Here is a 24579-nt window from a genome sequence, read left to right on the forward strand (position 1 = left end):
GAAATGGGGGGGAATTCAGGAACAGGTGTGGGGAGGAGAAGGAGGGATGGCCAAAAGGACAGGAGAATGAGTGGAAAACTGCAATTGACAGGGGTAGGCATGGGCAACTCTAAGATGAGAAAGACCTGGGATAAGGGAGGTCCCCAAGATCAATGGAAGCATCCTTAGCTGTTACTCACAGCATTGGGGATATGGTACCCAAAGAGGCCACCTCCTGTAGCCAAGGCAGGAACCTCAGTGGAACAACAGAGACACCATCCCATCCAAGAAACTTGACCCAAAATCTTTCCTGTCTTCAAGAAATGCAGGGACAGGGGATGGATCAAAGACTTATAGAATGGCCAACCAATAACTGGCCCAACTAGAGATGCATCCCATGGGCAAACACTAATCCCTAACACCATTCATGATGCTCTGTTATGCTTACAGACAGGAATCTAGCATGGCTGTCGCCAGAGAGGCTCCAACGAGCAGCTGACTCAGACATATGTAGGTACCCACAGACAAACAGCAGGCAGAACTTGAGGACTCTTATGTAAGAATTAGAAGGAAGGATTTGGTGACCAAGAGGGGACTGGCACACCATAAAAAGACCAACAGAAGAAATTAACTTGGAACTTTGAAGCTCCCACAGACTGAACCACCAATGAAAGAACATACACAGGTTAGACCTTGGCCTCCCTGCACAAATGCAGCCTGGATTTCATATCAGTCCTGAATAACTTGGGGTGGGTGTTCCCAAAAGCTGTAGCCTGCATGAGGGATATTTTCTAACAGGGCTCCCATGTCTGGTTTCAGGGGCAGTGGATATGCCTAGCCTTTTAGACACTTGACGTGTAAGGGTAGGGGGAAATCCAGGAGGAACCCTAATTGTCAGAGGAAAAGGGATGGGGGAATTCAGAGAAGGAATGTGGGAGGGGTGATGAGGAGGTGGCAGTGGGCAGGATGTAAAGTGTATTAAGTTAAAAATATAATAATAAATGGGAAAAACATATATATATATATATATATATATATATAATTCTAAATATAATATAATTCTAAAACTAGGAAAAGAATGCAAAGAATTAAAAGAGGCAAAACAACCTGGAAACGAATAGTAAGGCATGGGGAATCTTCTTACCAAATTGAGATTTAATACACATTTTCCAGTATTGGCAAAAAAGAAACACAAAGGGAGAATCTGGGAATGGACCCCACTGCCCCCAAAATGCCTAATTGATTTTTAAAGCGGACATTCAATAGAGAAGAGACAGCTCTTTGCAATAACAGTAGTGTTACTCAAAACTGACAGTCAGAGATCTAACAGAAACTTTGACTATTTCAGAACTTACATGGGAATTCAATCAAAATAGATTATGGACTTACCTGTAAAACAAGAAAATAGAACACCAATAAAAATGTTAAGACCGAGATAGAAAAAAAAAAGAAAAAAAAAAGAAAAAAAAAGAAAGAAATGAAAAGAAAAGAAAAGAAATCTTAAGAACAAGGCCTTGGTAAAGAGTCATTCATACAAGGAAATATTGATAAATTAAACTTTGCCTGTTAAAGGCCACGTTAGGAGAAAAGCTGCAGCAGAAGCTTCTTTCTGTAGCCCTGGCCAACCTGGAATTCTCTGTAGACCAGAATGATTTGAAACTCAGTGATACACCTGCTTTTGCTTCCCTAGCGCTGGGATTGAAGGCATGGGTCTCCACAGCATGTCTCGGGTAATATTTATTTATAAAAACTTCCAGATTTTAAAAACTACCAGATGAATTCTACCTAATATGTAAAGAACTCAACAAATTAAAAAAACTAAGAGGAAATTCAACAAAGGGTGGATTAAAAATATACAATGATAATTCCTTAAAAAACAAGAAATTCCAAAGGAAATGACTAAATTCCAAATTTATCATCTAGCAGAGTGGCACCTGTGCTTACAAATTGCTCTGCAGAGTGACAGATGAGAACTGAAGCAACCTCTGATCTACTGAAGTTCGCCAGAAGTGTGCTAAAAACAAGACAAAGCTCCTTTCTGGGATTGGGTCAGTGTTTAGATGGCTGGTTGTTCTTCTAGAGGAAACAGGTTTAATTCCCAGAATCAATATGGTTGTTCACAGCTACCTAGAACTCCAGTTCCAGAAGGTTCCTTATCCTCTTCTGACCTCTAAGGACATCAGGCTCACACATGGTGCAGACATACATCCAAGCTCAATGTTCACATTCATAAAAATATTAAAGGAAGAGAGAGACATTCTCTGGTATTTCACTTGTGTTTTCTACATGCTTGTGTCACACCACGGAGCTCAACCAACCCAACTCAGAAACAGGAGTCTTACACAGAAGGTAAATCTTACAGGTAGCAAAAGACGGGTATTTCACATTTATAAACCTATAATATAGATGAGTGCCTCTTTCAGGGTAGCACAGTTCATAAGGGAGCAAAGTAAGCCAGGCCCACTCTGTCTATTATCCCAAGACCATGTTTCAGCTCTTGACACATGAGGACTTTTCACTCAAATGCTTCTTTAAAATTCTTTCTGGCAGAGGACTTGGTTAAATTGAAAGAGGAAGGTAATTAAACCTTACTGTAGGCAATGCAAAATTAGGTGGGAGATTAGAAAAAAAAAACAATTAGAATCTTTTGAGTTGTGTTTGTTTGAGGAGGAAGACTTGGGTGGGGAGGTGTTTGAGACAGGGTCTTGGTGTGTAGATTTGGCTGTCCTCAAACTCAAAATCCTCCTGACTCAGGCTCTCAAGTGCTGGGATTACTGAGCTATGCACCCACACCCAGCTGTGAAGTTCTTGATATAGGAAACAGAATAGTGTGTGTGTAAGTGTCAGGGACAAGAAGAACCACCCAGCAGTTTCTACACTTTGTATCACTTTACTTTGCTTTAGTCTTTCTGTACCAGAGATTAAATATGTTGAGTAGGTGATAATATTTCACTTTATTTGGTAAGTGTTGATTCCCCTTGTGTAAACAGGTAAAAAATTTGCCTTTAAAGAATATATGCTCTAGGATATCCTTCAAAGCCATTAAAAATATGTACTAAGCACTGAGAAGCCTGCCTGACTCAAATGCAAATGCTATGTGTCAGTAAAATACTAGGTGATGATAAAATTTTTCTTTTCTTTTCCACTAAATAGAACAGAAGCACTATTTTACTGTACAAAACAAATTTTCTTTCAACGTTTCATTGAAAACCATATACTGCATACTATTCAGAGTATCACTGAAGACTCCACAGCATAGCTGAGTATAAGGATATGCTTAGCATGCTCAAGACTTTGTTGTAAATCCCCAACATGTGTATGTGAAATGTGTGGACATTTTTTGTCCACTGGATTCTAAGAGGTATATAGATGACATGTCTTATTTATTAGCACAATAGCCAACTTCCTAATTTTTTCCAATACTACCTTTAAAATGTATTTTATTGGGACTAGACTGATGGCTCGATGTTAAGAGCAATGGCTGTTCCTCCAGAGGATACGGGTTTATTTCCTAGGACTCACATGGCAGCTTACAAATGTCTGCAAATCCAGGAATATATATATATATATATATATATATATATATGTATATATATATATATATATTGAGATATATATATATATATTGAGATATATATATATTGAGATATATATATATATCTCACACAAACTCACACACACATGTATGTATGTATCTCCCTCCCCATTTAAAATGGAGGTGAAGACAGACTGCACAAAGTTGTCTTCTCATATCACATGCAGATAACGGCAAGCACAGAGCCCCCATTACATATACGTTAGAAATGAAATAAAAATGTACAAAGATCATAATGCTAGGCAAATTAAACATACTAGCTAAATCATTTCCAACTTGAAATAGCATTAATGTCTTTATTTTCCCCTTATTCAGAGATAATGTATTCCCTTGCAGAGGGAGGACTTACTTTCATATTGGAGCTGACTCCACACTGCCTGAACCAATGCTGTGGCTGTTAGTGTGACTGGCAAGTTCCTGGCTTGGCACTCAGTGGATGTGGTGATTAGGACAAGGAAGCAGGAAATGGGTATATCTTCTGATAAACACACCTGCATTATTCTTGCTCACTGTACTTCTGTGCTTTCTCAAACACAGCTCTGTAACATAGAATGAAACCACAACACCCTATCTGATTGGTTCTCTATTGTTTACCTAGATTTTAACACTGTGACATTGGGTAGTACTTAGGGCATTTGGCAAGCTTACAAAGAATATTAGTACAACAGAAATGATCACAAGTCCTTGAAGTGAATTCTAGCACTGTTATCCATTTGGTAGTGTGGATTTTGAAGTTCAATCTTTTATGCATATTCATTCCCTTGGTTCCTCTACTTCCTAACTGGGGGGCTTGGGCAAATATCTTAACCACTGCTTTAATTCCCTTCCCTATAAAATGAAAGTCAAGTGTTTGTCTCTCTCAAAGACTTTCTCCTTGATTTGCTTAGCTAAGTTTCTTTAACCTCTCCAGGCCACAGTCCTAGCTCTTGTAATTTGTACATGGGGTCTATGTCACCTAGTCCTAACAAGCATCTTTCTAAGTAAGTCTAGACTGTGCAAACCCAACATTCATCGGAGCACTTACACCTGTCTTCAGCAAGAATCTGCCAGGTTGGCTTAGACAGGGTCTATAATCCAATGTTTCCTTTTAGGAATTTCCTTTCCTTAACTGCTTGGCTATAAGCCCTCATTTCTTTGTTACTATTGTAAGTCGAGTTGCAAACACAGAAGAATAATAATCACTTTTCCACAATTGCAATGTTTCTCAATAAAACGCCACCTTTAGACCTGCCTAGCTCTGCTTTTCGTATCCAGGGCTGCTATTAGTACATGTAAATACTTCCAGTAATGTCTAGCCATGGGCACAGTCTGTCTTCTGTGGGCCAGAGGACAATGTTATTGGTCTTTGATCAGGGACATCCATCTTCATTTACCCCCTGAGATAGGGCCTCTCTTACCCTTAAATTTCCCAAGTAGGGCTGGTTGGCCTACTCCTCCAGGTGATGGAATTATCCTTTGTCAGGCTACCATGTGATGTTTCATGTCCTGCAGCTGCTAAATCTACTGTAAACTTGTTACATGCTTTCATTTTCTTACTGTAGAATGCCATAATCATGTCTTAGCTTTCCCCAAGTTCTCTTCCTATTCTAGTTATGGAAAGGGATTTACTAGATTGAAATATATATATTTTGGTTTTTCGAGACAGGGTTTCTCTGTGTCAAACTCGCTCTGTAGACCTTGCTGGCCTCCATCTCAGAGATGTGTCTGCCTCTGCCACTTAAGTGCTGGGACTAAAGGCATGAACTACCACACCTGCATAGAATACATATTTTTCAAAATAATAACTGCCTGAGAATAAATAATCACCACCCTGTAACTTTACTGGCAGTGACATCATCACCCAGCAGATATTATCTTAACTTCCATTATTCTGCTACTAGTGAATGGAAACACTGCTAATGTGTTTATTCTGCAAAATTATGGTTAAGACCTTGCCAATTAAGGAGTCAATTTGGAATGTTTTCCATGTAGAGGTCTGGCTGCAGCTGAAATATCGTTCCTTTCAGCTCTCCATTCCCAAGGCAAGAGTGTTCTTTGCCTCACTGATGCTGGGTTTGGTGATTGCTTTTGCATTAGGCAGGGCAGGCTTCCTTTGGTCCTGCTGTGGGATTTCTTAGACAGCAAGAAAAGATGCCTTAAAAGTATTTGTGCCTTAGGACTTGCTTTCCTCAGTGCCACACGAGGAGATTCCCTTCCCAAGGCTTGCTTCATGGGGTGGGGCTCTAGAATTAACACCCATGAAACAACCCCACTCCCAATTGAAAGGTAAGAGCTAAGCACAAATAAAACAGGGCAGAAGCAGTTCTACTGGATGAGTTCAACCTACTCCAGTGAATTTCCAGCTGACCCAAAGTGTTTCCAGCAAGAACATTTTACAATTATTTAATTTACAAAATTTTGGGTGCATTTATATGTGGCAACAACAGCTGATGAGTATTCTTACTATGGTGAACTATAAAAGACTTTGAAGAGACTCGTATATAGTCTTGTCTGCTCCCAAAATACGATATAGTAGAAATGAGGCCTTATTGTCTATTTGTCTGCTCATTTCTTCTGCCTTTTCTTTTCCAGCTAAAATATGTCAATGTAATAAATTCATTGGTTTTCACTGATAGCATCAATATGAAGTCATATGTACAGATTAAAATGAAAATTTAGAATTCTACCAAGTCTCAACTTTCTCTCTAATCAGACATTGTTGTATAAGTTAAACTCAAATAACAATCACTTTGCTTCCTTCAAGACTCAAAAATCTTACAACTTCTGAACAATAAAATATTATAGATACTTTACAATCTTTAAACTATTTTGTAGGAGTATTACAAAGCTATATAACTTATATTTAAATTGCTGGTTTTTTGTGGTTGTTTTGTTTAGTTTATTTTGTTTTTTGTTTTTTTTTTTTTGTTTTTCTTTTTGTTTTTATTTTTTGAGACAGGGTTTCTCTGTATAGCCTTGATTATCCTGACCACGCCTAGAACTCACAAAGATCAGTGTGCCTCTGCCTCCCAAGTGTGGGAATTAAAGGTATGTGCCACCACTATCCAGTTGAAATGCTGTTTTTATTATAAGAACAGTTAAGAAAATCAATGTGACAAGAGAAAAGAATCAAAGCAAAATTTAGGTGTCAACACAGTTGTTACTTTTTACAAGTCTTCAGTGAAGAAGAAGATAAAGGTTTAAATTTTTTCAAAGCTATAGTTAATATTATATAGAAACATAATTTATGTATACATGATTTATATGTAAAAAACAACTATACTTTTTTTTTAAAAATCAGCATAATAACAGCAGAAAAATGGCAATTACTAATTAGGAAAATCCGAGTATATTTATATTTTAGTTTCCTGGTATCCACAGGTATTTAGCCAATTTTTTGAGACAGATTGTAAATCAGTTCCTTCCCATGTGAGGGCATTACAAAAGAGTGTAATAACTTCCAAAAGAGATAATGTTTTGAGCTACTTTCAATAGTAAGGCAAAAATGAGAACATTTATCCAAATGAGTTTTTTTTTTTGCTAATACCACATATATCTTTTAACGTTAATAGAACAAAGACTTACCTAGAAAATTAAAAGCCAAAATTACCATTTTTATTATAGTATAAGCAGATTAAAATGTGGATGAGAAGTCTATTATTCAGGGCAGCAAAAGAGGAGCAACTGGCTGAACCCCAGAGAAGCAGCACTTCAGGACTATGTGTGCTTACTCAGATTAATAAAGCAGCTACTTCTGCAGAGGTCCAGACTGGAGCCGAGAAAAACTCTCTGAGAGCATCAGCCTTCAGAGTGCACAAAGATACACAGACAAGAACTGGGCACCAATAACATGGATAGAGTGAGCTCTACATAGGGTCTCCTTCAAAAATGTAATAGCTAATCCTACCTCAACCTAAGAAGTCTGAGGAAACATGACATGTAATTCCCCCACACTCACCTGCCAACAATCCCTATTATGTATGTGAAAAGGAAGGTTCTAATTCCACTAGGATATTATGTGAATTACAAAACGTCAGAAGTTGGAGTTGGGGATTTAGCTCAGTGGTAGACTGCTTGCTTAGCAAGCACAAGACCTGGTTTCAGTCTTCAGCTCTGAAAAAAATAAGCTACAAATGCCATACAATCTAATGAAATACTCTCTCCTTACAAATTGCTAGAATCAATAGTGTTACATCTTTCTTCTCCTATATTTCCCCAATACCGTTCTTTCCAAAGCAAAGAAATCTTAAGGAAATGAGAACCTAATTAAAATAATTCCCACATTTTTCAATCCAAATTTCCAAGAAAACACTTGGAGTTGTTTCAAATGTGATCATGAATGAAATATGAATCTTTGAACAGAGATTGGCTGCTAGCTGAATTCTTTTGTCTCCAAAAATCAATGACAGCAAATAACTTATTTCAAATACGTTTCTTTTTTAATGTAACAAAAGAGGTCAAATAAATATTATCATGATTAATCTTTCTTTTTTTTTATTAACTTGAGTATTTCTTATATACATTTCGAGTGTTATTCCCTTTCCCGGTTTCCGGGCAAACATCCCCCTCCCCCCTCCCTTTCCTTAAGGGTGTTCCCCTCCCAACCCTCCCCCAATTGCCGCCCTCCACCCATAGACTAGTTCACTGGGGGTTCAGACTTAGCAGGACCCAGGGCTTCCCCTTCCACTGGTGCTCTTACTAGGATATTCATTGCTACCTGTGGGGTCAGAGTCCAGGGTCAGTCCATGTATAGTCTTTAGGTAGTGGCTTAGTCCCTGGAAGCTCTGGTTGCTTGGCATTGTTGTACTTTTGGGATCTTGAGCCCCTTCAAGCTCTTCCAGTTCTTTCTCTGATTCCTTCAATAGGGGACCTATTCTCAGTTCAGTGGTTTCCTGCTAGCATTCGCCTCTGTATTTGCTGTATTCTGGCTGTGTCTCTCAGGAGCGATCTACATCCGGCTCCTGTCGGTCTGCACTTCTTTGCTTCATCCATCTTGTCTAATAGGGTGGCTGTATATGTATGGGCCAAATGTGGGGCAGGCTCTGAATGGGTGTTCCTTCAGTCTCTGTTTTAATCTTTGCCTCTCCCTTCCCTGCCAAGGGTATTCTTTTTCCTCATTTAAAGAAGGAGTGAAGCATTCACATTTTGATCATCCGTCTTGAGTTTCGTTTGTTCTAGGGATCGAGGGTAATTCAAGCATTTGGGTTAATAGCCACTTATCAATGAGTGCATACCATATATGTCTTTCTGTGATTGGGTTAGCTCACTCAGGATGATATTTTCCAGTTCCAACCATTTGCCTACGAATTTCATAAACTCGTTGTTTTTGATAGCTAAGTAATATTCCATTGTGTAGATGTACCACATTTTCTGTATCCATTCCTCTGTTGAAGGGCATCTGGGTTCTTTCCATTTTCTGGCTATTATAAATAAGGCTGTGATGAACATAGTGGAGCATGTGTCTCTTTTATATGTTGAGGCATCTTTTGGGTATATGCCCAAGAGAGGTATAGCTGGATCCTCAGGCAGTTCAATGTCCAATTTTCTGAGGAACCTCCAGACTGATTTACAGAATGGTTTTACCAGTCTGCAATCCCACCAACAATGGAGGAGTGTTCCTCTTTCTCCACATCCTCGCCAGCATCTGCTGTCACCTGAGTTTTTGATCTTAGCCAATCGCACTGGTGTGAGGTGAAATCTCAGGGTTGTTTTGATTTGCATTTCCCTTATGACTAAAGATGTTGAACATTTCTTTAGGTGTTTCTCAGCCATTCGGCATTCCTCAGCTGTGAATTCTTTGTTTAGCTCTGAACCCCATTTTTTAATAGGGTTATTTGTTTCCCTGCGGTCTAACTTCTTGAGTTCTTTGTATATTTTGGATATAAGGCCTCTATCTGTTGTAGGATTGGTAAAGATCCTTTCCCAATCTGTTGGTTGCCGTTTTGTCCTAACCACAGTGTCCTTTCCCTTACAGAAGCTTTGCAGTTTTATGAGATCCCATTTGTCGATTCTTGATCTTAGAGCATAATCCATTGGTGTTTTGTTCAGGAAATTTTTTCCAGTGCCCATGTGTTCAAGATGCTTCCCTAGTTTTTCTTCTATTAGTTTGAGTGTGTCTGGTTTGATGTGGAGGTTCTTGATCCACTTGGACTTAAGCTTTGTACAGGGTGATAAGCATGGATCGATCTGGATTCTTCTACATGTTGCCCTCCAGTTGAACAAGCACCATTTGCTGAAAATGCTATCTTTTTTCCATTGGATGGTTTTGGCTCCTTTGTCAAAAATCAAGTGACCATAGGTGTGTGGGTTCATTTCTGGGTCTTCAATTCTATTCCATTGGTCTATCTGTCTGTCTCTGTACCAATACCATGCAGTTTTTATCACTATTGCTCTGTAATACTGCTTGAGTTCAGGGATAGTGATTCCCCCTGAAGTCCTTTTATTGTTGAGGATAGCTGTAGCTATCCTGGGTTTTTTGTTATTCCAGATGAATTTTCAAATTGTTCTGTCTAACTCTTTGAAGAATTGGATTTGTATTTTGATGGGGATTGCATTGAATCTGTAGATTGCTTTTGGTAAAATGGCCATTTTTACTATATTAATCCTGCCAATCCATGAGCATGGGAGATCTTTCCATCTTCTGAGGTCTTCTTCAATTTCTTTCCTCAGTATTTTGAAGTTCTTATTGTACAAATCTTTTACTTGCTTGGTTAAAGTCACACCGAGGTACTTTATATTATTTGGGTCTATTATGAAGGGTGTCGTTTCCCTAATTTCTTTCTCGGCTTGTTTCTCTTTTGTATAGAGGAAGGCAACTGATTTATTTGAGTTAATTTTATACCCAGCCACTTTGCTGAAGTTGTTTATCAGCTTTAGTAGTTCTCTGGTGGAACTTTTGGGATCACTTAAATATACTATCATGTCATCTGCAAATAGTGATATTTTGACCTCTTCTTTTCCGATCTGTATCCCTTTGATCCCCTTTTGTTGTCTGATTGCTCTGGCTAGAACTTCAAGAACTATATTGAATAAGTAGGGAGAGAGTGGGCAGCCTTGTCTAGTCCCTGATTTTAGTGGGATTGCTTCAAGTTTCTCTCCATTTAGTTTAATGTTAGCAACTGGTTTGCTGTATATGGCTTTTACTATGTTTAGGTATGGGCCATGAATTCCTATTCTTTCCAGGACTTTTATCATGAAGGGGTGTTGAATTTTGTCAAATGCTTTCTCAGCATCTAATGAAATGATCATGTGGTTCTGTTCTTTCAGTTTGTTTATATAATGGATCACGTTGATGGTTTTCCGTATATTAAACCATCCCTGCATGCCTGGGATGAAGCCTACTTGATCATGGTGGATGATTGTTTTGATGTGCTCTTGAATTCGGTTTGCCAGAATTTTATTGAGTATTTTTGTGTCGATATTCATAAGGGAAATTGGTCTGAAGTTCTCTTTCTTTGTTGTGTCTTTGTGTGGTTTAGGTATAAGAGTAATTGTGGCTTACTAGAAGGAATTCGTTAGGGCTCCATCTGTTTCAATTTTGTGGAATACTTTGGATAATATTGGTATGAGGTCTTCTATGAAGGTTTCATAGAATTCTGCACTAAACCCGTCTGGACCTGGGCTCTTTTTGGTTGGGAGACCTTTAATGACTGCTTCTATTTCCTTAGGAGTTATGGGGTTGCTTAACTGGTTTATCTGTTCCTGATTTAACTTCGATACCTGGTATCTGTCTAGGAAATTGTCCATTTCCTGAAGATTTTCAAATTTTGTTGAATATAGGTTTTTATAGTAAGATCTGATGATTTTTTGAATTTCCTCTGAATCTGTTGTTATGTCTCCCTTTTCATTTCTGATGTTGTTAATTTGGACGCACTCTCTGTGTCCTCTCGTTAGTCTGGCTAAGGGTTTATCTATCTTGTTGATTTTCTCAAAGAACCAACTTTTGGTTCTGTTGATTCTTTCTATGGTTCTTTTTGTTTCTATTTGGTTGATTTCAGCTCTGAGTTCGATTATTTCCTGCCTTCTACTCCTCCTGGGTGTATTTGCTTCTTTTTGTTCTAGAGCTTTTAGGTGTGCTGTCAAGCTGCTGACATATACTCTTTCCTGTTTCTTTCTGCAGGCACTCAGCGCTATGAGTTTTCCTCTTAGCACAGCTTTCATTGTGTCCCATAAGTTTGAGTATGTTGTATCTTCTATTTCATTAAATTCTAAAAAGTTTTTAATTTCTTTCTTTATTTCTTCCTTGACCAGGTTATCATTGAGTAGAGCATTATTCAATTTCCACGTATATGTGGGCATTCTTCCCTTATTGCTATTGATGACCAGTTTTAGGCCGTGGTGGTCCGATAGCACGCATGGGATTATTTCTATCTTTCTATACCTGTTGAGGCCCGTTTTTTGACCAATTATATGGTCAATTTTGAAGAAAGTACCATGAGGAGCTGAGAAGAAGGTATATCCTTTTGCTTTAGGATAGAATGTTCTATAAATATCCGTTAAGTCCATTTGGCTCATGACTTCTCTTAGTCTGTCGACATCACTGTTTAATTTCTGTTTCCTTGATCTGTCCATTGATGAGAGTGGGGTGTTGAAATCTCCCACTATTATTGTGTGAGGTGCAATGTGTGTTTTGAGCTTTAGTAAGGTTTCTTTTACGTATGTAGGTGCCCTTGTATTTGGTTCATAGATATTTAGGATTGAGAGTTCATCTTGGTGGATTTTTCCTTTGATGAATATGAAGTGTCTTTCCTTATCTTTTTTGATGACTTTTAGTTGGAAATTGATTTTATTTGATATTAGAATGGCTACTCCAGCTTGCTTCTTCTGACCATTTCCTTGGAAATTTGTTTTCCAGCCTTTCACTCTGAGGTAGTGTCTGTCTTTGTCTCTGAGGTGTGTTTCCTGTAGGCAGCAGAATGCAGGGTCCTCGTTGCGTATCCAGTTTGTTAATCTATTTCTTTTTATTGGGGAGTTTAGGCCATTGATATTGAGAGATATTAAGGAATAGTGATTATTATTTCCCTTTATATTCATATTTGGATGTGAGGTTATGTTTGTGTGCTTTCATTCTCTTTGTTTTGTTGCCAAGACGATTAGTTTCTTGCTTCTTCTAGGGTATAGCTTGCCTTCTTATGTTGGGCTTTACCATTTATTATCCTTTGTAGTGCTGGATTTGTAGAAAGATATTGTGTAAATTTGGTTTTGTCATGGAATATCTTGGTTTCTCCATCAATGTTAATTGAGAGTTTTGCTGGATACAGTAACCTGGGATGGCATTTGTGTTCTCTTAGGGTCTGTATGACAACAGTCCAGGATCTTCTGGCCTTCATAGTTTCTGGCGAGAAGTCTAGTGTGATTCTGATAGGTCTCCCTTTATATGTTACTTGACCTTTTTCCCTTACTGCTTTTAATATCCTTTCTTTATTTTGTGCGTTTGGTGTTTTGCCAATTATGGGACGGGAGGTTTTTCTTTTCTGGTCCAATCTATTTGGAGTTCTGTAGGCTTCTTGTATGTCTATGGGTATCTCTTTTTTTATGTTAGGGAAATTTTCTTCTATGATTTTGTTGAAGATATTTACTGGTCCTTTGAGCTGGGAGTCTTCACTCTCTTCTATACCTATTATCCTTAGGTTTGATCTTCTCATTGAGTCCTGGATTTCCTGTATGTTTTGGACCAGTAGCTTTTTCCACTTTACATTATCTTTGACAGTTGAGTCAATGATTTCTATGGAATCTTCTGCTCCTGAGATTCTCTCTTCCATCTCTTGTATTCTGTTGGTGAAGCTTGTAACTACAGCTCCTTGTCTCTTCTTTGGTTTTCTATATCCAGGGTTGTTTCCATGTGTTCTTTCTTGATTGCTTCTATTTCCATTTTTAATTCCTTCAACTGTTTGATTGTGTTTTCCGGGAATTCTTTCAGGGATTTTTGAGATTCCTCTCTGTAGGCTTCTACTTGTTTATTAATGTTTTCCTGTGTTTCCCTAAGTGTGTTCATGTCTTTCTTGAAGTCCTCCAGCATCATGATCAAATATGATTTTGAAACTAGATCTTGCTTTTCTGGTGTGTTTGGATATCCCATGTTTGTTTTGGTGGGAGAATTGGGCTCCGATGATGGCATGTAGTCTTGGTTTCTGTTGCTTGGGTTTCTGCGCTTGCCTCTCGCCATCAGATTATCTCTAGTGTTACTTTGTTCTGCTATTTCTGACAGTGGCTAGACTGTCCTATAAGCCTGTGTGTCAGGAGTGCTGTAGACCCGTTTTCCTCTCTTTCAGTCAGTTATGGGGACAGTGTGTTCTGCTTTCGGGCGTGTAGTTTTTCCTCTCTACAGGTCTTCAGCTGTTCCTGTGGGCCTGTGTCTTGAGTTCACCAGGCAGCTTTATTGCTTCAGAAAATTTGGTCTTACCTGTGGTCCTGAGGCTCAGGTTCGCTCGTGGGGTGCTGCCCAGGGGCTCTCTGCAGCGGCAGCAACCAGGAAGACCTGTGCCGTCACTTCCGGGAGCTTCTGTGCACCAGGGTTCAAGAAGGTCTTTGGCTTTTTCCTCTGGCGTCCAAGATGTGTGTGCAGGGAGCAATCTTTTCTGGTTTCCCAGGCTTGTCTGCCTCTCTGAAGGTTTAGCTCTCCCTCCCACGGGATTTGGGTGCAGAGAACTGTTTATCCGGTCTGTTTCTTTCAGGTTCCTTCGGTGTCTCAGGCAGGGGTCCTGCCGCTCCTTGGCCCTCCCCCAAGGGAGCCCGGAGGCCTTATACAGTTTCCTCTTGTGCCAGGGATGTGGGCAGGGGTGAGCAGTGTTGGTGGTCTCCTCCGCTCTGCAGCCTCAGGAGTGCCCACCTGACCAGGCGGTTGGGTCTCTCTCTCACCGGGTCTGGGAGCAGAAAGCTGCTGCGGGCCGGGATCCGCGGGTGTGGGACTTCCGGTAAACACAGAACGTGCCCGGTCCTAGAGAAATTCTGCTTCCGTGTGTCCCAAGCTCACCAGGCAGCTTTCTTGCAGCAGAAAATTTGGTCTTACCTGTGGTCCTGAGGCTCAGGTTCGCTCGTGGGGTGCTGCCCAGGGGCTCTCTGCAGCGGCAGCAACCAGGAAGACCTGTGCTGCCCCTTCCGGGAGCTTCAGTGCACCAGGGTTCCAGATGGTCTTTGGCTTTTTCCTCTGGCGTCCGAGATGTGTGTGCAGGGAGCAGTCTCTTCTGGTTTCCCAGGCTTGTCTGCCTCTCTGAAGGTTTAGCTCTCCCTCCCATGGGATTTGGGTGCAGAGAACTGTTTATCTGGTCTGTTTCTTTCAGGTTCCGCTGGTGTGTCAGGCAGGTGTCCTGCCGCTCCTGGGCCCTCATGATTAATCTTTCTAAATAGCTTACCTAAATCCTCACCTACAATGATTCTAGGTGCAGAGTTAATGCATAATCCTCCATCTTTTTTTTTTTTTTTTTTGGTTCTTTTTTTTCGGAGCTGGGGACCGAACCCAGGGCCTTGCGCTTCCTAGGTAAGCGCTCTACCACTGAGCTAAATCCCCAGCCCATAATCCTCCATCTTAACAAATCAGGCAGCAGAAAAAAAAAAACAACAAAAAAACAAGCACTGTAACAATTTTCAAAGTTCACTTAGTACAGTGCTGTTACTATGGTAACTAAGGCAGACTACTTCTTTGAAAGAATCACTTCAGAGTCTAAACAAGGTCATGTCATGGTCTTTTACTATTTTTTCCTCACAAATGTTTCCTTTGCAACAGCCTCAATAGAACAGTATCTAGATAATTAGTAAATTTGACTAGATTCTTTTGTCTCAGTAATTACTTTTAAAGACTTTGTTTTTTAGGACACTGTCCAATAAAGTAACCTAACTAGGGCTGGGGCGATGGCTCAACTGGTAGGACGTCTGCCTAGCAAACTGAAGCCCTGAGTTTGATATCCATCACCATATAAAACTGGTTATGTTGTTGTTGCACATTCCTCTAATCCCAGCACTTAAGAGGGAAATAGAAGGAAGGTAGTCGGAAGTTCAAAGTCATGCTCGCTACATAATGAATTTGAAGCTAGTAAGACCTATGTGTGGCCTAGCCCTGTCTTTTTTTAATTTTTATTTGAGACTTGCACATTTTGTTTTGTTTTGTTCTGTTCTGTTCTGTTTTTTGTTTTCTCCCTCGAGACAGGGCTTTTCTGCGTAACTCTGGCTATCCCGGAATTCTCTCTATAGACAAGGGTGGACTCAAATTTAAAGATCTACCTGCCTCTGTCGGGATTAAAGGGATGCACTGTTACCACCTGACATGAGACCCAATCTTAAAGAAAGAAAAAAGGGAAGGAAGGGAGGAAGGGAGGAAGGAAGGAAGGAAGGAAGGAAGGAAGGAAGGAAGAAAAGAAGGAAGAAAATGAAACCTGAACACGATTCAACGTCAAAATTTTGCAATGCCAAGTTCTTGACTTTTTGGTACAAAAATTATTTATGTATCCAATATGTAGCAATATTAAAATATATTTAAAACTTTAGGGATATGATAAACAAAATAAATAAATGGCCAAACCATTTTTCTCTCCAGGGCATTCATGCAGCATGTACACCTATAAAGTCTATACCATGATTTCAGGACAATTCTTACAATGATTATGTGAAGTAAAAGATGTAGCAATGTGTAAGACAAACACAGCCATGACAAATGGGGTCAAGGGAAACAGGAGAAGGAAGCAGAATTACCTCTTACACTGCATTGTGGGGCTGAATGAGCCCCATGGCACAGTGACCACATGGCACATCACACTCAGACCCCTGAGAACGAGCCTGGTATCACAAAATAAAAATAAGGAGCCAGGCAGGGTTACTCACTTCTGTAATCCCAGAACTTGAGTGGTTATGGCAGGAGGATCAGACCTTCACGGTCATTCTCACCTGCATGTCCTCTGAATGTCAACTTTTATTTGTGGCCTAGCAAGCTGTGTGAGAGTTTTGTGCTAAGGGTTTTACTGGTCACTGCTTACACAAAATAGTATAATAGAAGCCTTTCAAAAATATGTGGTTTTAAACCTCCATAAATTTACCACTTTAACCATTCCTTAGTATATACAGTTAAACAAACCTCTATAATTTTAAATCAGATATAAGGAAACTTCTCTTAGTACCTTGTAATGAAAGAATAATGTAATCTGATATTTTTTTTGTTTTTGAGAAAAGAATATATATATATATATATATATATATATATATATATATATATATAAACAGATAAGTCATCAATGCATCAAATATATCAATGTAAAACTGTACCAATTTAAACTATACTTGAATAGGAAATATATGTATTTACTAGTACAGGACTGCTTTATGTATAGGTAAATTATGTTGGCTCAAAGTTCTGTTCACATTCCCCAGCCCCCTGTGATACTGGGGACAAAGCATCCATTTCCTCATAGTCCAACTGTTCAAACACAGAGGTCAGAAAACAACCTGATGGAGGTAGTTATTTTTCTCTACCATCGTGCTCAGGGACTGAACTCAGGCTGTCAAGTTTTGCTTCAGGTGCCTTTACTTGTGAAGCCATTTTTACTGGCTCATCCCAACCTTCTTTGTAATTCTTCTTACATCGTGCTAAGGACAGACCACAGAGTTCTATGAATTAGAGGTAAGCTATATATTACTTATTTTGGGGCAGGATTTTATTATGCGGCCAGATTGGCCTGAACTCACTCTGTAAATAAGACAGGCTTGGACTTGTAATCCTTTTGTGTTGTTAAAGGTCTTTATGTAAACATAAGTTCCTCAAGGCTGAGTCTCAATAACGAGCTTCGTGATTGAAGATGGTGTGAAGAACCTAACCAGACTACCTTAGACTTTCCCTTTGAAAGTCACTCACTGTTCACTCCTTTATCTGAATGGGCCTGTGACTATCCAAATCTGTCAAATGTTTTCTCTGTGTGTGGGAAGCTTGGCATCAGTGTCTTCCCAGGCATTCTCCACCCTATTTTTTGTGACAAGGTCTCTGATTGAATCTGCAGCTCAATGATACCATAATAGGAGTGGCAACTAAGTCACAGTGTCTATCTCCCCAGAGCTCGAGTTATAGGTGTTTGCTGCCTTTCACAGCCTTTACCTGGGTGTTGGGGACCAAATTCACTACAGCCCTAAAATGTATGCTCAGAAGGGCACCATCCTTTACTAATCTGAAAGCTAAACATGTTATCAGACTTCCTAGATTTATACAGAGTTCCACTTGTTTTGCTGTAGCCTGCTTATTGGCAGCGATCATCAATGTGATAAATGCACTTATTTATGTTTCTCTTTCTTTTGTATCAAATAAAATATTATGTGATCACCTCCAGTGGTTATAACCTGAGTCTGTGCTCCCAGGCTACTAGCACTTAGGTTTGCCTCAAGAATTAACTATTCCTTATTTCCTGAGGTAAGTGCTGTATTTTGTGTCAATAGTACCTTCCAGCAATTTTAACTTCCTAATAAATATATTACTAGTATAATCTACCCCAGCACTCATTTATATCTAAGACAGGAGGCAGATGTTTCTGATAATTTAGTAAAAGAAGCCATATCACATCTTTTTTTCCAAATCAACTGTCAAATCTATAAATCAAGGTGCATACTGGTATTGAGTACTGGCATTCCTTAGCAAGAACTAAAATTATGGAATTCCTGTGGATGTGTTTCCTTCACTGAGGTACTCAATTAAATTCTAACACTTAACAAGAATGGCTACATTTATCATTACTATTCTAGCACAGACCCTATGTCATACTGTGAAAGTTCAGGGACACCAATATCACGGAACTAACAGTGACCTCATCTGACATGGCATCAGATACATATTACAGCAACAGTAGTTTTGTACTTCTGAATATATCTCCCAATAGAGCCGCACAGAAAAGTTTACTGAGAACAATTTACGTGTGTATTTAAAAAGCTCTTTACTAATCTGCATTAGTCAAAGCTCTTTGCACTTTGTAAGGTGTGGGCTGATACTCTCTACTCAGCAGACAAAGAAGGAATACATTTTAGTGCAAGGATGGCAAATCACTGACAGTTCATGGGAAATGGTAAAAATTCAAACTGAGTGTCTGCATTTGGTTCTAAACTTAAAAGACTTTTTTTTTTCTATTCCCAACAGAAGATCAGTAGCAAGTCATAGCAGGATTCCATGGAAATGAGAAACTGAAGCGATCAGAGAACTCAATTTGCAGTTAAATGGGCTGTAAACAATCCTTACATGTTCATCAAAGAAAATACTTAAATATTAAATACTTGGTTGGAAGAGGGATTCTTGTGCACCTAACCATTTCTTAACCTCACTAATAAACAAGGAAATTTCAACCTCCCCAACCCCCCCAATGAAAAACAACAAAAAATCCTCAAAAACGAACAGAAAAAAAAAAAAAAACACTCTAAACCACTAAATTAAAACCCAACGCACCCATAGGTTAAAGACACTGAGCAACAGACAGGATTGAAACAACATCACAATTCTAATCAATTGACTGAAAATCTTAGTGATAATAACTGTTAATTGAAATGAGATTAAAACTATATTCAAGGCTAAAGTGAGATGTCCAGGTACTGAAGCCTCACCAGAACCAGCAGCAGGGACGGCAGAGTCCAGGGCAACAGAATGCAGTAGTAAGGGCTCAGATGGGAGAACTCAGCCTACCTTTGTGAGTGTTGTAAAGGGCTGGAAATGTCAGGGTGAAGAAAGTTGTAGAGTATTTGCCAGGCAGCATTTACTGGAAGAGGAAAGGCTCTTCTTTTGTCACGGTACCAGCACAGGCACTGGATGAAGCGAAGCCAAGCAGGAATGCACTGAACAGTGGCTTGCACTCTGTATGTATTTCTGTTGCAAAATTCTGGTTCTGTGAATATTTCAAAGAAGAACGAAAACAATATCGCAATTCAAATAAATTAACTGTTCATACCATTTATTCACACAGTACAACTACCCATCAGCATATCCATAAAACCCTATCCCGTGGGTTCACAGTCACTTTCTCCTATGCAGACACTACTTGCACAACCTCATTAGTGGCTGAGAAAACGAGAGAAGCTGAGGTGACTACTGGGCAATTCTTTTTGTGATTTCTGAATATCCTAGAACCAACTCAAACAATTTTATACTTTTTTCAAGTGTAATAAAAGTATAGGAAAAGAGTCTATGAATAAAGGGAAGAAAAACACATGCTTTGTTATATGACTTTAAACATAGGAAAATGTAGAAATATTACGGGTACTGAGACAGCTTTATAAGTGGCAAGTTACTATAAACATACACCCAGAGCACACGCTCTATGGCCTCCTCATAATCATAGAACGCTTATGGCTCATTATTGTTTTTTATTGCTGCTCTGCAGTAGTTTTTGTTTTGGGGACAGGATTTCATTTATGCACCCCAGGATGACTGGCAATCCTATCGGTTCAGCCTCCTCAGTGCTGGGATTGCAGGTGAGTGGTGGCCTGCCATACCCAATTTATCATTATCTTTTGTGAGTACATGCTAGGTCTCTCTACACTTAGATCTTTGTAATTAATGCAAACTTCCTAACTAAATTAACTTGGTGTCACCTAAGCATGGGTAAAGAGCCAGAAGAAGGTCAAGACTTCTGAACTGACCAGGATGTTCTTTCTCAGGCATTTGACCTGATTCTAAGCAATCAGTACTTGGACCACTGGCTCCTACAATGGCATCCTGAGCATTTCTATGAGGACTAGCTGCTGGCACTCTAGCAGTTGTGATACAGCTACCAACACATATGAACGTTGAGATATAACTGCAGAATTCTTTAAATGTAAGTTGTAAATGTTTTGGCAAGAGGTTGACTAAAATCCTAACACAACTTAAATGTCAAATAAATGATTTCAGATAAGGAGATTGCTAACAGGGTGCCAAGCACATTTAATTCTGTGTGTAATGCTATTGGATGAGTTTTCATCATGACATTAACTGTCGAAGTTATCATTCCCAACAGTTCTTTGTTTATGCTGGCATTCACTAGTGTGAATACAAAATCATACTGTATCTTGCGGATCATTTGGCAACAGGCCCTTATTCTCATCCCATTTAAGTTCAAATTGTAAAAGCAGATCATATATTCCAGGTCCATGTGAATCACTGACAGGCTGTTCAGCTGATCGGCCATCCAGAAATTGGCAAAGCCTACCTTATGAAAGGCAGCAGTAAATACTCAAAAATGAGAAAAAGAAAGGAAAAAATGAGAAAACAAAGAATCAGTTCTCTACTGCAAGGCTGACCATTCAGAATGACTGCTGTTAAAAAGGAAACCAATAAATAACACACGTACACTAAGCCCAGACAACGAGGGTGTGTAACCCAGTAAAGTAGGAAGGAGTTGAATGCAAAATTGGAAGGTAAACAGTGGATGAGTGTGTGGTTGTCGTTGGGGAAAGCAGAAACCAAGTGGAGGGAGAATATGCTAGCCATAGTGGTTCGTTCCTGTAGGCCTTCACTTAGAAGGCTGAGGCAGCAGTGCAACAAGTTTGAGGCTAGCCTGTGCTACGGAGTAAGAAAAATAAGTGATGTAAGCACAAGAGGCAACCCGGTGTTGGACTACAAATCATTTGTTGGACAGGGTACACTTGGCTGACTACAAAGCTCTTCTTTGCCTATAAAAGACAGGAAGGGACAGACAGTGGTGGCTCATGCCTTTAATTCCAAAAGATGGAAGAAGAGGCATGCAGATCTCTGAATTGTTATCCAGCCTGGTCTACAATGTGAGTTCTAGGACAGCTGCACAGAAAAACCCTGTCTCACAAAATCAGGGAGAGAAAAACAGGCAGGGAGTGTGATCATCTGAGGCCTGTTGCATTCTCTAACCTAAATGACACTCTTAGAGCATTGGGTTTCAAGCCCAGGATCTTATGCATATGAGGCATGCACTCTACCACTTGACTGCACCCACAGACTATATAATATTGATTTCACTAATGTAATGGTAATGACTGTGTTGGCCTTAACATTTCCACAAAAGTCACATCTGACAACTATTCTGAAAATAATGATAAATGTGTTGTTAAGCAACTAACTCATGCAATATATTCTCTTAGAGTTTATAAATGGGTATAGCTCAATTCTTATAACAATTCTCTTAAGGGGAGTAGATTGAGACAGGCTGCACTATGTACCCCAGGCTGGCCTCTAACTTGAAATTCTCCTGCCTTTACTCAGTAAGGCCAGGATCATAGTGTGTAACAGCACGGTAAACTTTCTCATAGTATTTCCTAAGATAGTCCTTTGTTATTCGCATTAACACAAATTCAACTTTACTGGTTCTCTTTAAACCTGTTATAATTATAAAAAAAAATTCCTGTCATTGCAGAGGAGAACCAGATACTGGTTGTTGTGCAGGGGACCCAGTGGTACCTGCGTGGAGGAGAATGGATAGAGATAGCTTTTGACTTTATCCTCTTAGTCTCCCTTTTCTTTACATTACAGAAGAAAATTTATAGATAATATTGCATTCCTCTGACACTATAGTAATTCTGAAAATGAGCTTAAATTCCCAGCTCTCTGGATGTATCCTTTTTTTATTTAGTAGACACATTCAACCAGGGAAACTATGGCAGGCTTGCCCTCAGATGTGGTTGGTTCTTTCTCTTTATTCTATAAACATTTCTCTTCAGAGGGATACATGACTATATAATATGAATCAATCTTGAATATCATCTATAACAGATAAGGTTTGAATTAGCTATGGAAACAATAATGACAAGTTTTGAGACACTGGTCTCTGGAGCCGATATATTTTGATTCTATGATCCTCAGCCTGTGCTGATAACCACTGAACACTCTCCAGGTCCCTTGAGTTCATGTCCATGCACACACAATTTTACTCAAAAAAATTAGTAAAACCTGATCTGTGCCCAGGCACTCATTTCACATGCCTTTAGAGTCAGAGGCAGCAGATCTGGGTGAGTTCAAGATTAGCCTGTTCTGTAGATCCTGATCTCAGACAAACAGGGCCACACTGAAATACGTGCCTTGAAAAATAACAACAACAGCAGCAGCAGCAACAAAAATAAACAAAACCAAACAAATTGATCGCTAATGATATAACTAAGGACTCTATTTTAAAACTTTAGTTAGCTTACTAGAAGAATGAGGTAATGTTAATATTGGAAAGTCTGGGACTTTGTGCTATCTAATTGGATTCCTAGTTGGGGCAAAAAATGATAGGATAGAGGACAAAAGACTTCCTTAGTATAAATAGAATGCACTATATTTGACACAGTAACTTTGCAGAAAGATAGTACTTAAATTTCTTAATTTTTTTGGGGGGGAAAGAAGGTAGCATAAGTCAATTATAAAGATTCCGATACAACTATGAATATAAATGTTGAGCAATCTTTTTTTTAAGACCAAGTATTTTTCAGTAAAAATAATGGAGAAAAAAGGGAAATAAGATATTTATTTTAGGACAAAATTTTACAAACATTTTCAATAAATAAAACTATGGTGAAAACATTAAGTTAATACTCTGACATACATTTTAGGGAATAATTTTATAAATGAAGTTTGAGTAAATAGTCGAACTGATTTTAAATGACCTATACCCTATAACACTTCTGTTTTAGTAATGATATTATAAAAGCAACAAATCACTTCTTCAAAGAAGACGTTTACTAGTGTGTTAATCCTTTTTATACCTCACTCTAGCCTATTCAACCAATCAGTCTAAATTTATCATCACACAGTTCAGACCTAGATACCCATCCATTCAACAGGGATCATTCTACTCATCAGAGAAAGTAATTATGCATGAAATGATGGCTTCCTACTCAAAAAAAAAAAAAAAAAAAGGACTCACCGAGGCACTGCTCACAAAGTACGCATCTATACCATCCTGCTATTGCAACATCATCACAGTAAGCTTTCTGAATCTTCCAAAACCGTCATTTAGAAATAAGTTTATAGAAATGCTAGATCGGTGGCTCTATAGTTATGTACTGCTGATTTTGTGGAGAAAGGAGCTTAGTTCCCATCACCCATGCTTGGTTCACCACTGTCTACAACTCAAAATTCAGGGATCAGACACACTCATTAGGCTTTCATGAATACCAACCACATATGTGGTACCCATACATATACATATATGTAGGCACTCACATATATGTTTTAGACAAAAATAAACACTTCATAGGGATTTATAGTTAGAGGAAATCTAAGAGAATACTGAGGTAAATGCAGTATAAAGTAGCCTTGGACTTCTGATCCTTCTACCTTCAAATTCTAAGTAAGGGATTATACAATAACACTCTGCCTGACTCTCTTTTCTTTAGAAAAAAAAGTGCTATATTTTACCACACTGGTTAATTAATTATAATATATACAATCAATTCACTATCTGACTTCCATGTTATAAATGTTCAAGTATATCTGGTATCCAACAAAAGCACTTACTCCTGAATCTGGGCACTATTCCCTTGTCCCAATGTGAATCCTCCCTCTAAGGCTGTGCAATCCAACAGTCCAGTGAGGAATTTGAGGAAGTCAGTGCTAATGTACTATGCTCAAAATATTGTGCATGCCTTCTAGACTTACCAGAAGTTTAAACAACCAAAATCTGGATTTATAGTAGAAAGTTTTTTGGGGGGTTGATAAGAAAGAAGTGCATAAACCCATAAAGCGCAAGTGAATACACATATATTGGGATGATACCAATTGGAGCAAAGAAGCACGGCAGAAGACTCAGGAACCATAATATCACCAGGAATTCAGCAATCTGTAAAGCAGAGGGAAGACAAAAGAGAGAAAGTTCCTCATTATCATTACACAGAATAGCCTTTAATAAACAAATATATATAAAATGATGCACAGTTCAATAATCCTCTAGTGGGAGGTTGACTTGAGCACTGATCAGGTTATTCATGAACACCCTTGCATTCAGTCACTCAGAGTGGAGTACATCTATGGAGTACCAGTAAGTCAGATGCTCTGTGAGAGCGGAGAACACTCAGGAGACTCCTAGTGAGCTGGCCATTCTTTTAGCAAGGACATGTTCACAAGACTCTGTGCTGTACTACCTCAAAGG

At 39.0% G+C, this 24579-nt stretch overlaps 1 long non-coding RNA gene across 1 annotated transcript in view; it reads right to left on the reverse strand.

The window, feature by feature from the left end:
• Positions 1-24579, reverse strand: part of LOC134484332 (uncharacterized) — a 99961-nt gene that overhangs the window by 67501 nt on the left and 7881 nt on the right. The window contains exons 2-3 of the long non-coding RNA XR_010061731.1: positions 24090-24270; positions 19191-19389 (exon numbers count right to left, since the gene is read on the reverse strand). This is a non-coding gene — a long non-coding RNA (uncharacterized LOC134484332). The remainder of the gene's footprint in view (positions 1-19190; positions 19390-24089; positions 24271-24579) is intronic.

The sequence above is a fragment of the Rattus norvegicus genome, chromosome Y (assembly GCF_036323735.1).
Source record: "Rattus norvegicus strain BN/NHsdMcwi chromosome Y, GRCr8, whole genome shotgun sequence".
Classification (NCBI taxonomy): Eukaryota; Metazoa; Chordata; class Mammalia; order Rodentia; family Muridae; genus Rattus; species Rattus norvegicus.